Source organism: Adiantum capillus-veneris, chromosome 6, assembly GCF_014529385.1.
Source record: "Adiantum capillus-veneris isolate H3 chromosome 6, ASM1452938v2, whole genome shotgun sequence".
Classification (NCBI taxonomy): Eukaryota; Viridiplantae; Streptophyta; class Polypodiopsida; order Polypodiales; family Pteridaceae; genus Adiantum; species Adiantum capillus-veneris.
The window spans coordinates 143,181,468-143,195,215 of record NC_140936.1 but is presented as its reverse complement, the minus strand read 5'-3'; positions in this window follow the sequence as shown (position 1 = coordinate 143,195,215).

The window sequence follows — 13,748 nt, the reverse complement described above, 5'->3', positions numbered from 1 at the left end:
CAAGGATTGAGAAATGCAGATCTTCAAAAATATTTGCATACAAAGAAAAGCCCTACTCTAAATGAGCTAACCGAAGAGGCTTTGTTCCTTGTAGATAACTGTGAGATCTACAGAGTTGGAGATCAAAGGGACAAAGATGATGATTCATCATCTCAACAAAGTGGATCAAAAATTGGGAGAAATGTACAACAAATGAACCAGGAGTAAACCAAGAGTGACTGATAGAGGAGGTGCTAAAGAGGATTAGCCCATTTTCCAAGCCACAGGCTAAACCTTTAAAGTGGTGCGTGATCGAACAAAAATGGACAAATCATGTTACTGACAAATGCTACTACAACAAAGGGTATGTGAAAGAAAAACAGTATGTTTCCCAACCACAAGTAGCACCACCTCAAGCGCCACATGTACTTAGATCTACTGTGGGAAATTTGCTAGGACTAGCTGGGGTTGAAAGACCAGAGCCAGTTTTAGGGCAACAACCACCACTCCCAGGAACGAGACCGATAGGTGTGAGATACATGCTTGTTGTGAAAGAAACAGAGGAACAAGCCTTAGTGCCTGTGCATGTTTATTATGAAGAACTGGTTGAAACAATGGCCGGCCCAGCATACTACCCACTTGAAGAGCCGAGAACACCGGAACCATGGAGTATGATGGGCAACGTTGGACCACCAACCGCGGGACAGGCTGCAAGAGAGAGAAGATATAGTTTGGACGAAAGAACATTGTTGTTCATAGCCAATGGGGGATTTAATGGACCTAGACCAGCTTACCAACAGAGGGGTGCCCAAGGAGCTCCACGACAACCACAGGGACCTTGCTATAAATGTGGGTGTGACCATCTTATGAAGGATTGTCGTCATTCAGAAATTGTACGAGTGAATGCATATTGTCCAAATTGCGATATCCTCATTTGATTTCCGATTGCCCAAAAAATCCAAACAAAACAGTGAAAGCAACCATAAACCTTTTGGTGGATATCCCTTCAAGCGGTGGTTCCAAGAATGAAACAATTATACCAATACAGGTCATCACACGAGCTCAGGATCAAAAAGAAAAAGATGAACCTGGAAATGAAGAAACAGGAGGTAAAACACCTAGCATCAAACAAAAAAGTCAACGAAACATGTGGAAAGCTAGAAAAGCACGGGTAGAAGTTAGGAAAGGACAAGAACAAAATGTCATAACAGAAGAGTTACAGCAGACCAAAGACATGCTAGAAAAACTTGAAAAAAGAGCACTTCAAAATCTAGAAACACCAACAGAGTTTGAGATTGAGAAGAAATTGAAATCCAAAAGTGCGGGATCAGGCGGATCGGTACTAGTGGAAAAGGTAAATGAGCATCTATACGCACTCTTGAAAGCATACGACTCAAGGCTTAAAATTGACCAAACTCAGGAGCAAAAGTGGATGACATATCCCTATGATGAGTTGGAAAAATAGAGATTGGAAATGTGCCAAAAGATGATCAAGACTGCACAAAATTTACTGGAACCAACTCCACGGAAACCGGTAGAGGAGGTAGAACATCCAGGGCCAATAACAAGGAACCCTCCAACACAGGGATCGGACCGACTAATAGTTAGTATAGAAATTGAATTAAAACCTGAACATTCAATTGGAAAACTTGGCATAGTGTCAAACACAACAAACTCAACCTCAGAAGGGTTTCAACCTACCCCACTTGAACTGTATAAAATCAACGAGGGTTTAAACGATCTCTTGAGATAAATAAGGGAAGCCAATGAAGCTAACGAACTAAGCCAATGTGCTAATAAAACCAGCGTGGGAGAAGATGAATTCCTTCCTCCTATTGAAGAATTTGAGGCAGGACTTCAAGTAGACCTAGAGATGCACTCTTATAGGGGAGACAAGGGGTCAGTGAAACCTTGGGATAGCCAACCTAGATCTTTGAAGACGTTACCATCTTTTATGGGAGAGTATGAAGCAAAGTTCGATGTGAAAGTTGTACCATCCCAGCAACTTGCTACAAGGACGGGCATGGAATCCCAGGGATTGATAACACTCTTATCAACTCTGGTAACTTGTACCATTACTCTCGCAGAGCTTCTAAGATTGAGACCTAATATGTGGAATACAGTAGGAAAATGTCTCAAAAAATTTGGAGTAAGGGATCCGAATTCATGAATGCAGGAAGGAATCGAAGAATTAGAAAAACCGCAGATAAACATGCAACCAGTGCCTTTAAACAAGGTAGGAGAATACTGCAAAGGGGAAGATGGCAATACCACGCTCCCAATGGAATTAGAGGGTGTTACCACCATGGCTATTCTTGATAGTGGAGCAGGTGTAGCCATTGCGACAAAGGATATATGGAAGAAATGGGGACAACTGGCTTTGAAAACCACTAGAATGAAATTGCAACTGGCTAACGGTTGTATGGAGAGACCCATTGGACTTCTGGAGAAAATACTTGTTAAGTCTTGTGGAATCGAGTACGAGCATACCTTCGCTATAGTGGATTTTGGCAACAAAAAAAACTACGACATAATACTTGGACGACCCTTCGTGAGAGAATTGAAGATGGTTCAAGATTGGGGCTACAATCACATATACCTCAGACACATGGAAACTACAACACAAATAGACTTTAAAGGCCATAGCTACAAAGATGTCGACAGAACCCCAGCAGAAGAATTTGACTCTACCACTATAGTAGGGTCAGAACTTTCTAAATGGTTAGGAAAACCAAAGGAGTTATGGATGTGTGGGGCATCCAATTGTGGAAGCCTAAATCGAGAAGAATGTATATAGAGAGCTATTGAAGATACAGAATACATTCCAGAACCTTTTCCAGAGGAGTCCTTAGAACCATTAGAATGGACACATATTCTAGAAACCCTAGATGTGTGTGCTATAATAGAAGGACCAACGACGAGTTTTTGTGACCAGGATGGGTATGATGTAGTTCCATATTACATGGTTGCGCTAACAAAAGAGGATGATTACAAAATCTAGGATCAATCAAGAAAAATAGGAAATAGGCATGAAATAAATGGAGAACTATTCCATGATTCTACAGACCATCTCGAACGGGATGACGATGCAGACAACGAACGTTCGAACAACCCTAGTGAGCTAGAGGAAAGCCTACCTGATGTAAGGTTTTATGATTTTCCAAATCAAAAACCGAGACGTCAAGCACATTACAAAAAACGGAGAGAAACTCACAAGGGCAAAAAGAACCCAATGCCAATCATCAAAAACATAATAGAATTCTTATCTTTGGTAAAGGAAAATGATTGCATTAAAAATGAAATATCAGCTCAGTTCTTTCAAGATCGAGACCCAAGGACAAAAGACATGTCTAGGGATGTGAAAGAAAGAAAGGAAAGGCTGAAAGAAGAACCTAAATCAGAAAAAGGGGAAGTAGAATCGCAAATGGAAGAATCAAAATTGACAAAACTTGAACCTAAGAAAAGGTACCAAGAGCTCAAGAGAACTCTACAAGAAGTCTAGACAACCGACACAGACAGCAGAGAGGATGAGAAAGACAATAGCGGGATCAGTAGGACCATACAATCCCATTACAGAAAGTTCACAATTCAAGATCAAAAAATAGTGCTGACATAGCCCATAAGAGAGCGACGAGAGAAAGAGTCTTATGATGGGCCAGAAGATGCAAAGAAAGTAGACTTAGCACAACCTAGAGAAACACCTCACTTGTATACATAGCAATGGACCTAAGTCAAGACGAGAAGGAGGAACTTCTCGGTGTTCTTTAGGAATATAAGGATGTGTTTGCATGGTCTTACAAGGTTTTAAAGGGAGTGGATCCAACAATATGTCAGCATACTATCCCATTAAAACCTAATGCGAAGCCAAGCAGACAACGGCCTTATACGTACAATGATACCTTTGCAAAGCGTATCAAGGAAGAGATTGATAAACTTAGGGAAGTGGAGTTTATCTATGAGATAGTACACACTGACTGAGTATCCCCAATCGTTGTTGTACCTAAAAAGAATGGTAAACTCCGAGTATGCGTCAACCTCAAAAAAGTCAATGCGGCCACAATAAGGGATAACTATCCCTTGCCAATTACAGACCATGTACTTGAACGAGTGGCAGGAAAGCATGCATATTCCTTCTTGAATGGGTTCTTTGGTTACAATCAACTAGCAATTGCACTCAAGGCCCAATATAAAATGACATTTGCTACAGAATGGGGCATATTTGCATATCGGGTCATGCCATTTGGGTTAACAAATGCACCTGCCACCTCCAATTGACACATACATGAAACGAAATATATGAAGCAAGATGTAAGTGACGATTTCAACACTTTTATTGATAAATTTGAATCATGTTAGATATAATTGGACACAATTATGAAATTGGTGAATGGGAGATTATCCAATCTAGACAAATTCATGGCTTGTATATACCCTAAATTTTGAGAGAAGGCGGACTTTGAGAGTCCAAATAACTACAATGATCTTTTGGAAATTTCTCGGGCAAAGAGTCACAAAATAAAGAGGAAGATTGAGAAAAGAGCACTAGGCTATGACACGATGACATCCACACAAATGCAAAACCTACATGATGAAGCCCAAGAGAATAAATCTTATAGATGTATGGCAGTAGTTTCACAACAATGGGTATTCTATGTACATGTTTTTAATGAATATATTCAAGATTTAAGGTTAAGTGTTATGGATCAAGGACAACCAAGAGTTGATTACTTTTGGTTAATTATTAGCATCATTGAATCGCAGGTTCATAAGATAGTGATCAACCAGTGTTAGCACTAGGCTTCCATGGGCAAATGATGTGGTGCACATGTTGTGCAAAACATGGCATTGAGGGTGGATAATCCTATCAATGTGCTCCCTCTTATTGATGCTCTTAATAGAAAGGAAGATATATGTCTAAGCACACATTGATGGTGGGGCTCAAGTGTGTGTTAGGACGGAATTTCATATGAGGGAAATAGGTGTCAAAATGGTTTTTAGATCGAATGTACACACGAGGATGGCTAATCATATGAAGGCTAGATGCTTGGGTATAACTTACAATGTGAAGGTAAAAATAATGAGAATTGAATGCCTTGTTGAAATTTTTTGTGATGAAAGCAGGATACAATGCATACCGAATCATTCTAGGAAGGCCATGGCTACTTGCCATGGGAGCCAAGCAAGACTAAAAGAGTGGCATGTTCATCTTGCTTGATAAAGAGAAGGGGTAAGAGGTGGTATTGTATTTGAAGACTGAAGAGAGTCATTTTCATCAAGATTCAACAACAAGTTATGATTATAATACAGAGACTATCTATGCTGAAGGTTAGACAGGCACAAAAGAATAAGAAAGTGATGACAATATTTTGAAGATTGATGTAGACCTGTATGGAGTCTCTATAGGCACATCCAACACATGGAAAGGTATGCATGCTACAACCGAAGGCAATGCATCCCTACAAATATACAAAACATCATTCTACGAGCTACATAACCACAAAATTTGCGTCCTTGAAAGATCGTATACACACGAAATCCAAAGCAAGACTCCTAGAGTAGAGTGTTACAAAGGCACAGAGAGAGGAGAGGTGAGAGAAGAGAACAAGGTCACAAAGAATTGGGTGCAATCTCCCCTGTGCAAGAGTGAGCATTTTCATCTTGCATGTATGTATTTACTTATAAATTTCTTGAACTTTCAAAATGATTAAAAATTTTCTTCTCAAACATAAAGTGATCATAGCTCATAAAGAGATCTTTAAGAAAAAAATATCAAGAAACTTGGTGTCCTTTTGCATATTCCATAGACTAGCCCTGATTTGCCAATTGTCACCTATAATAAATATATATTTATCATTCCCGTTTTATACCTCTCCATTGTCTTCAATCGCTAAGTTAAGAATTTAGAAATCATACTTCTCAAAAATAAAAAATGATTAAAGTTATAAGAAAATAAAATTTGATAAATACTCTTATTTTTTTATGACTTTTGTCATCCGCATACTACATATTCTAGTGTCCCATACCACGAGAAGAAGCACATATGTCATGTCTTGATGTGTCAAAATATCATTGGTCATGGTCACCCTTCAATAATCAATTCTCATAACAATTCCATAAAACATGTCGATAATTAATTATCATAAACCAAATCCAAATCCAGCTCCATGTCCAAACCCAGATCACTTTCCTTATATACCCAAGTTAACAAAATCACACTAGGGTCAATGGTGGCCAACCACTCTAGCATGATTTTGTAATCGGTGTTGCCTAAATTGGAAAATTGACACCAATCAGACATGCTACCTAAATTAAAGAATATGCACTTGTGCCACCTAAATAAAAAATCCTTCACTGATATTGTTTTAACTAGTGAATTTGTTGTTTTTTGGTGTGCTACCTAAATTGACAAATTTACACAGATAACTAATGGTGCATAACTTGATGTATCTACACTAAGATGAACATTTACACTTTACCTAAATTGGAAAATCTGTGTGCATGTGACCAAGAGACTAGGCAAGGCATAAAAGAGAAAACATTTATGATCTCTTTGACAACAAATTGGAGTATGTTTGGGTAGTAAAGTACTTACAATTTTTTTTTCATTATTCCTAATAACCTTAGCTCATGTGTATAGCTCTATATCTTATGAAGAATAATCTCAATAGAAATTCCTTTCGATACAAGTACAAGCCATGAAGTTAGAGATTTTTGGTTTGACAGATCATAAGAAATGCAGGTAAGGAAAAGAGACTTGCCTTTTGAAAGTTTTCAGTGGTATTCTCCCTTGTTGAGAAACTACTTGGATGTGGCCCCTTAGGTCTATCTACAAAGAGAGTAACTGATGAGAAAGTAAAGAAAGTGGACATTGTTGGAATTAGGGTTGCAGAGAAACGCACATAGCTTGGAGAAGACAAAGGAAGCTCAAGGCACACAATAGAGAGTATGTTACTTAGTATGCAATGGAAAGATAGATAGCCCTAGAGTGATGGGCGTATATACAATGCTCGGGGGAAAAAACCTCCTAAAGAGGGAAAAAATGCCCCGGCAGTCCTAGTGTGTTCACACACATCACTACCACATGTATATGGTAACAAATCCCCCCTGGAGTGATGCGGTGAACGAGAGATGGCACATGAGTAAAGGGAAGTGCCATGCCCTGAGGAAATGATCAGTCCACAAAGGGGAGTAAGCCCAAAGCTTTGCGGAAAGTTTCAAGCTTCTCACCAGAAAATGCCTTTGTGAAAAGATCTGCAAGGTTGTCCTGTGTTGGCACATAAGCCAAGCTGATCTCTCCTGCTGAGAGCCTCTCCCTGACATAGTGGTAATGCACCTCAAATGTGCATTGTGCGAGCATGAAAAACTTGGTTCCTTGAAACTGCCAATGCACTCTTACTGTCAGTGTAGATAGTGTTGGCAGTGTCCTGTCCAACACCCAAATCAGCCATAAGGCGTATGAGCCATACACACTCAATCGTAGCTGTGAAGATTGCCCTGTACTCAGCCTCACAACTCACAGTGGCCACAGTAGGTTTCTTCTTGCTCAACCATGATATACATGAACTGCCAAGCATGAAACAAAAACCAATTGTGGACACTCGCGTGTCAAAACAACCAGCCCAATCTGAGTCTGAAAAAGCATGTAAGTCTAGCAGCAATGATCCCCCCTTGGGATAAAACAAGCCAAGATGTAAAGTACCACTAAGGTAGCGGAAGATCCTCTTGACAGCTTGCCAATGCTTAGACCCTGGGCTATGCATAAATCTGTTGACCTGTGAGACTGCAAACTGAATATCTGGCCTCTTGTTGCATACATAAATGAGGCAGCCAACAACAGTTTGGTAAAGAGTGACATCAGCATGATCGCCAGCATCATGTAGACGCAACTTCAAATCTCTTTCCATGGGAGTGGCAATAGGTTTGCAATTCTCAAGTCCAAACTTACATAGCAATGTTTCTATGTAACTTTTCTGGCACAAGGCAATACCACCATCGCACTGCTTAAACTGTATACCCAAGTAATGATGCAACAGCCCCAAATATTTCATCTTGAAAGTAGCATTCAAATCAACCTTAAATTCAACAATATGTCTCTCATTTTTCGAGTGATCAACAAGTCATTGACATAAAGAACCACAATGAGAAGTACATCATCCTCATGCTTTACATACAATGTGCTTTCTGTTGGACTGCTATGAAAGCCTCGTTTCACCAAATGAGTGTCAGCTTTCTCATACCAAGCACGAGGAGATTGATTCAACCCATACAAAGCCTTCTTACATCTGCACACTTTGTCCTCTTGTCCTTTTATGACAAAACCGCGAGGCTGTGTTACATAAATTTCCTCAAATATGTCACCATTCAAGAAAGCAATAACAATGTCTGATTGATGTACATCCCAATCAAAATGAGCTGCCAATGCACATAGAAAACGCACAGTAGTCATACGACACGTGGGAGCAAAAATCTCTTCATAATCTATGCCTTTTTGTTGTGCATAACCCTTTGCAACAAGTCAAGACTTATGGCGATCGATCTCACCATCCGGCTTGCGTTTCAACTTGTAAACCCACTTCGTACCAATGGCCTTTTTGCCAGGAGGCAAATCACATAAAGTCCATGTGTCATTTTCTATAAGTGCATCATATTCTGAGTGCATGGCAGCCATCCAATTTTCTATAAGTGCATCATATTCTGATTATATGGCAGCCATCCAATTTTCTGAATTCTGTGATTCATCAAAAGACAGAGGCTCCTCAACATCATGTAAGCTAGACACAGCCAAAGCATTAGAATCTGATGCATAAGATGCATGGCGAGATCCTGAACGAGTACGACGAGACAGAAATGCATCCAATTTACTGTCTCGCAAAGTGTGCACCAGCCATTTTGGCATACCTCTAGCCTGCTCATTTTCAGCCCTTTCCTCATCAAGTACATCATGTACATCTGCATCAGTAATAGGCTAATCTAAAAAAATTTCAGAAACTCCCAAAGGCTGTACATTTGCCTCATTGGAACTTACATTCATATTTCCACCACTGAAAAGAGGCAACAAAGTGTCATAAATGTCCTGTGAGCTTACATTACTGTCTTTAGTACATGACAGCAAGGGCTGAACAGAATCTTCCACAAACACTACATCGCGAGAAACTAGAATACGTTTTGTTTGCGGATGATATAACCTGTAACCTTTGCTTTCAGCACTATAACCAACAAAAATACATTTGACAACCTTATCATCCAATTTTCTCCGCTGCACTTGTGGCACCAAAGCATATGCCAAACATCCAAAAACACGCATGTGCTCAATAGAAGGCTTTCTATCATGCCATGCTTCATACGGAGTAATAGATTGCAAAGCTTTCTTAGCACACCTGCTAAGTACATAAGTGGCACACATGATGGCCTCAAGCCAAAAAGAATGCGGCAAAGCTTGCCTTTTGACCATACATCATGCCGTTTCCGTCAGTGACCTGTTTTTCCTCTCAGCAACACCATTTTGGTGAGGTGTATAAGGCATTGTACATTGGCGTTTTATCCCACAAATAGCCAAAAATGCATTAAATTCATGAGACATATACTCCCCCCCTCGATCGGAACGGAGGGTGCCCATAGTACATTTCGAGACATTTTCAGCGATATCCAGAAATTGTTTGAAGCACATAAAAACTTCGGAATTTTCTTTAAGCGGAAATACCCATGCATGCCTGGCCCGTAATCATCAATGAAAGTCATGAAGTACAGGTAATTGCCCAAGGACGGAGTTTGCATGGGCCCACAAACGTCACTATGCACAAGCTGCAACCTGCATGTGGCCCGAAATGAACCATCCTTTGGAAATTTAGAACGCTGCATCTTACCCAAAATACAGCCTTCACAAACATGTTTGATAGGTGCTTCAAGAGGCGGGAAAGAAGCAACCATATCAGATTTCTGTAAACGCAGGAAACTGGCAAAATTCAGATGACCAAAACGTGCATGCCAAAGTTTTGCATATGAAATAGCCATTGAATCTGCAACAACATTTGCAAAATTTTGTCCACACTTGTCATAAAAAGTGAGCTTCTACAGTCCACGTCACAAAAGCCCAGATGCAACAATTTCATCACCAAAAATGAGATCATGAACTGCACATTTTTCATCCACAAATTTGACTACGTCCAAGTCTAACAAGTGCGAATACAGACAAGAGATTCTTCTTGATCCCAGGTACATAAAGTGCATCAACAAGTGTGAAGGAACTGCCATTTGCAGCAGTAAGCACAATCTTTCCAACTCCTTGAACCGGATAAGAGGAATTGTTGGCACAAGTGACTAACTTCCCATGAGGGACAGACTCGAGAGAGGTGAACAATTCACAATGTGACGTAATGTGCTTTGTAGCACCATGTTGAAATACCACACATGTGAATCTTCAGCAAACTGACAAGCATGCATCATGGACAACAAGATTGTAAGTGCACTCTGCGCTAAAAGCCCATTCTGTATCAACATCAGCAACACAGTCTCCTTTCACAGAAGACAAAAGACTCAACAATGGCTGCATTTGTAGTGGAACCAGCATTTGTAGGGGAACCACCCTCTTTCTTTTTAGCCTCCTTGACCTTCAACTTAAGACATGACTTGCTCAAGTGATCATTGGATTTACAATAATGGCAAAGCATCTTCTTTTTGCCCTTATCACCAGAATTTCCAGATGAATTGCTGCCAGCAGAAGCATTAGGAACATAATTTTTGCCACTCGTAGCAGAACCATAAGAAGTGGTTGCATTGTTGTTACCACTCTTTCCTTGAGAGGCAATAAAAGTCAGTTCAACTGCACACTGTCTAGTCCTATTTTTTTTGGAAAGTGACTCTTGCAACAGCAATGTGCATAATGCATCAAACTTGACAACTTCTGGATTTCCTTGGGTCATAAGTCTCCAAGTACTAGCAAAAGTCTGGTAAGAATCTGGTAAGGCATCAAGAATAGTCTGCACAAGGGAACTGTCTGAAATAACTTCACCTGCAGAAATAAGTTGCTCATTGATATCCTTGACACTAGCAAGGAAAGTGTCCATATCATCTTCCTCATGCATAATCTTCGACTCCAGCTCTTTACGCAGCAAAGCAATTTCAGCCTCATTGCGGCTTGCATAAAGACCTGCTAGAATATCCCAAGCCTGTTTTGCAGATTTTGTTGAACGGATGTGAGGAACAATGGTGCGCTTCACAGACAACGCAATCAATGCATGAGCTTGCCCATCCTTAACATCCCAACAAGCTTGTCCTACCGTAGGAAAAACAACTCTAACAGTTGCAATCCTTGCTGCAAGACCTGCAACATCCTCAACATCGCCTACATCCTCAGAACCAGGATGTACATCAATGCCCTGCACAATATTCCAGACGTCCTTTGACACAAGAACGTGTTGCATCATATAAGCCCACATAGGATAATTGTCCCCATCCAACCTGTCCTCAGCAGCAAACATCTTGAACACATATGTGTTGTTGTTGTCAGCCATGGTAAATGTTGCACTTGATGTGAAAACTGCCCGAAAATAGGAGAAACAGAGCGGGAACAACACGTGCTATATAGCACAAACCGTAGAAGACTGTAAGGCACCTGTTATGCAGAAAACAGCACTGATAGAAATTTTGCACAAAAAGACAAAATAGCCTGTGTAGTACTGCCTGTAGTGGAAACGGAGGCGGAAATGAGCCCGAATCAGAAATTTGAGCAGACAGAGCTCTACGAGTTGTCCTGAAATATTTTTCGACATGCGAACACTTGCCAAACCTCACTGTTATCGAAGAAAGTGAGTAGGCGTGTGTTGGAGCAGCTGGCGACTAAGCGTGGGAGGACGCAACCTGCTCTGATACCAATTGTTGGAATTAGGGTTGCAGAGAAACGCACACAGCTTGGAGAAGACGAAGGAATCTCAAGGCACACAATAGAGAGTGTGTTACTTAGTATGCAATGGAAATATAGATAGCCCTAGAGTGATGGGCACATATACAATGCTCGGGGGAAAAAACCTCCTAAAGAGGGACAAAATGCCCCGGCGGTCCTAGTGTGTTCACACACATCACTACCACATGTATATGGTAACAGACATGTATCAAATGACTACATTAAACTAGGGGAATCCCATATAAGAAGATGTTGTAAGAGATGGTGTATACTATGGAGATCTTAAGATAAAGAAGGGAGTAGAATAAACACTAGGATTGTGCATTATATAAGGCATTTAGACCTATAAAGAGAACTATCACATGAAAGGAAATTCAAATACTATTGTTAAATGTATATTAGTAGAATACACCAAGAAATTACATACTCAAAATTTATCTAAAGAAATAGCTAGCAACCAGACTGATAAGCAAGTCGAGTCTATGTAGCTGTGTTTTTCTGTTTGAGTGAGATCAATAGATACATAGGAGTGTGGCATAATCTTGTACAAGAGAGTTAGTATGTTGAACAATCTCAATGCTATAAATTATCGGTTAGTCTAGATATTTGATTGTGCAAAAAACAAAGAATTGATCTTAGCATTGCATAGAATTTTGCTAGTGCAGTATCACCTTAATATTCTTAGTGTGTTTAATCAATGTAGTTGATGACAAGCACCCTCCTAGTTGACCACACCTTGCACGAGTCTAAAATTTTGATGTAATCTATATCATTTTTCCTGAACAGCCCTATGAAAGAGACATTCTGATTTTTGAGCCAAATGTTGTATATTTCGAGATGCATTCTTTTGTCATGAGCCTAAAAACCCTATAATTCGGCCATTGGCCATATGAAAAGCCCTAGGTATAAAGCTAAAGAACCCTTAGCTTGAAAGGACACATTGTAAAATTATCTCAAAGTTTGGAAGATCTTTTATACATATGGAAACGAGCGTCTACTCAGCAACAATTTCTAACTGGTTTTTCTCATGATCTCGTAATCAAAATTCTATTCCATGCATTGCATTGTGTTCCTTGTCTCATGCTCTTTCATTTAGTTTTGCTCTGTTTTGCGACTACCTATTCTGTGCGCTATACCTTTAGATTTGAGTGCCAAAATGGTTTCTTTTTGACATTCTGACCATAGAGGAGTGTTGCTAGACCCTTGGACGACCTATTTCAGCTCTTCTATTGTAGTTTTTAGGACTTGAACCATGATGGATCGAGATTTTGACACCTTGTTGGATGACCTCCAAAATTTGTAGATTAGTACCCTTATGCCCAATATAGATTCCCCTAAAGTTTTTTTGCAGTTCGAGTTCATTTGGGTGAATTTCCAAGATTAGAGAGTGATGGATTGCTAGTTTTCTTGATATATTAGTGCCTTATGTTCACTTCTTAAGGTTGACACCCTCAAAGAGTCTCCGTGCCCCATCCAAATCACTTCCCTGAGTATTGACATCATGTTAGTTCTAGATAGGTATTCTATAGATGTCCAATCATTGTGATCCACTAACATTGGTCTCGTTGCCAAGGAAATGATCCTTAGGTGGTGAGTGACCTAGTCATATTTATAGCCTTCTTTTCTAGAGATTTTGATGACCATTCCGTTTACAAGTGAAACAACTAGACATGGAGTTTAGATATTGGTGGTGTGTGACCTAGTTGTATTTATAGCTTTCTTTTCTAGACATTTTGCTGCACATTTTGTTTACAAGTGAAGCACTTGACATGGGGTTTAGTGCTTAGCAAGGGCTAGAAGTCGAGGACTTACTGGATCTACTCTTGAGAGGCAAAGAGAGTTGTTAGTGAGATATGAGAGGTATTTCACT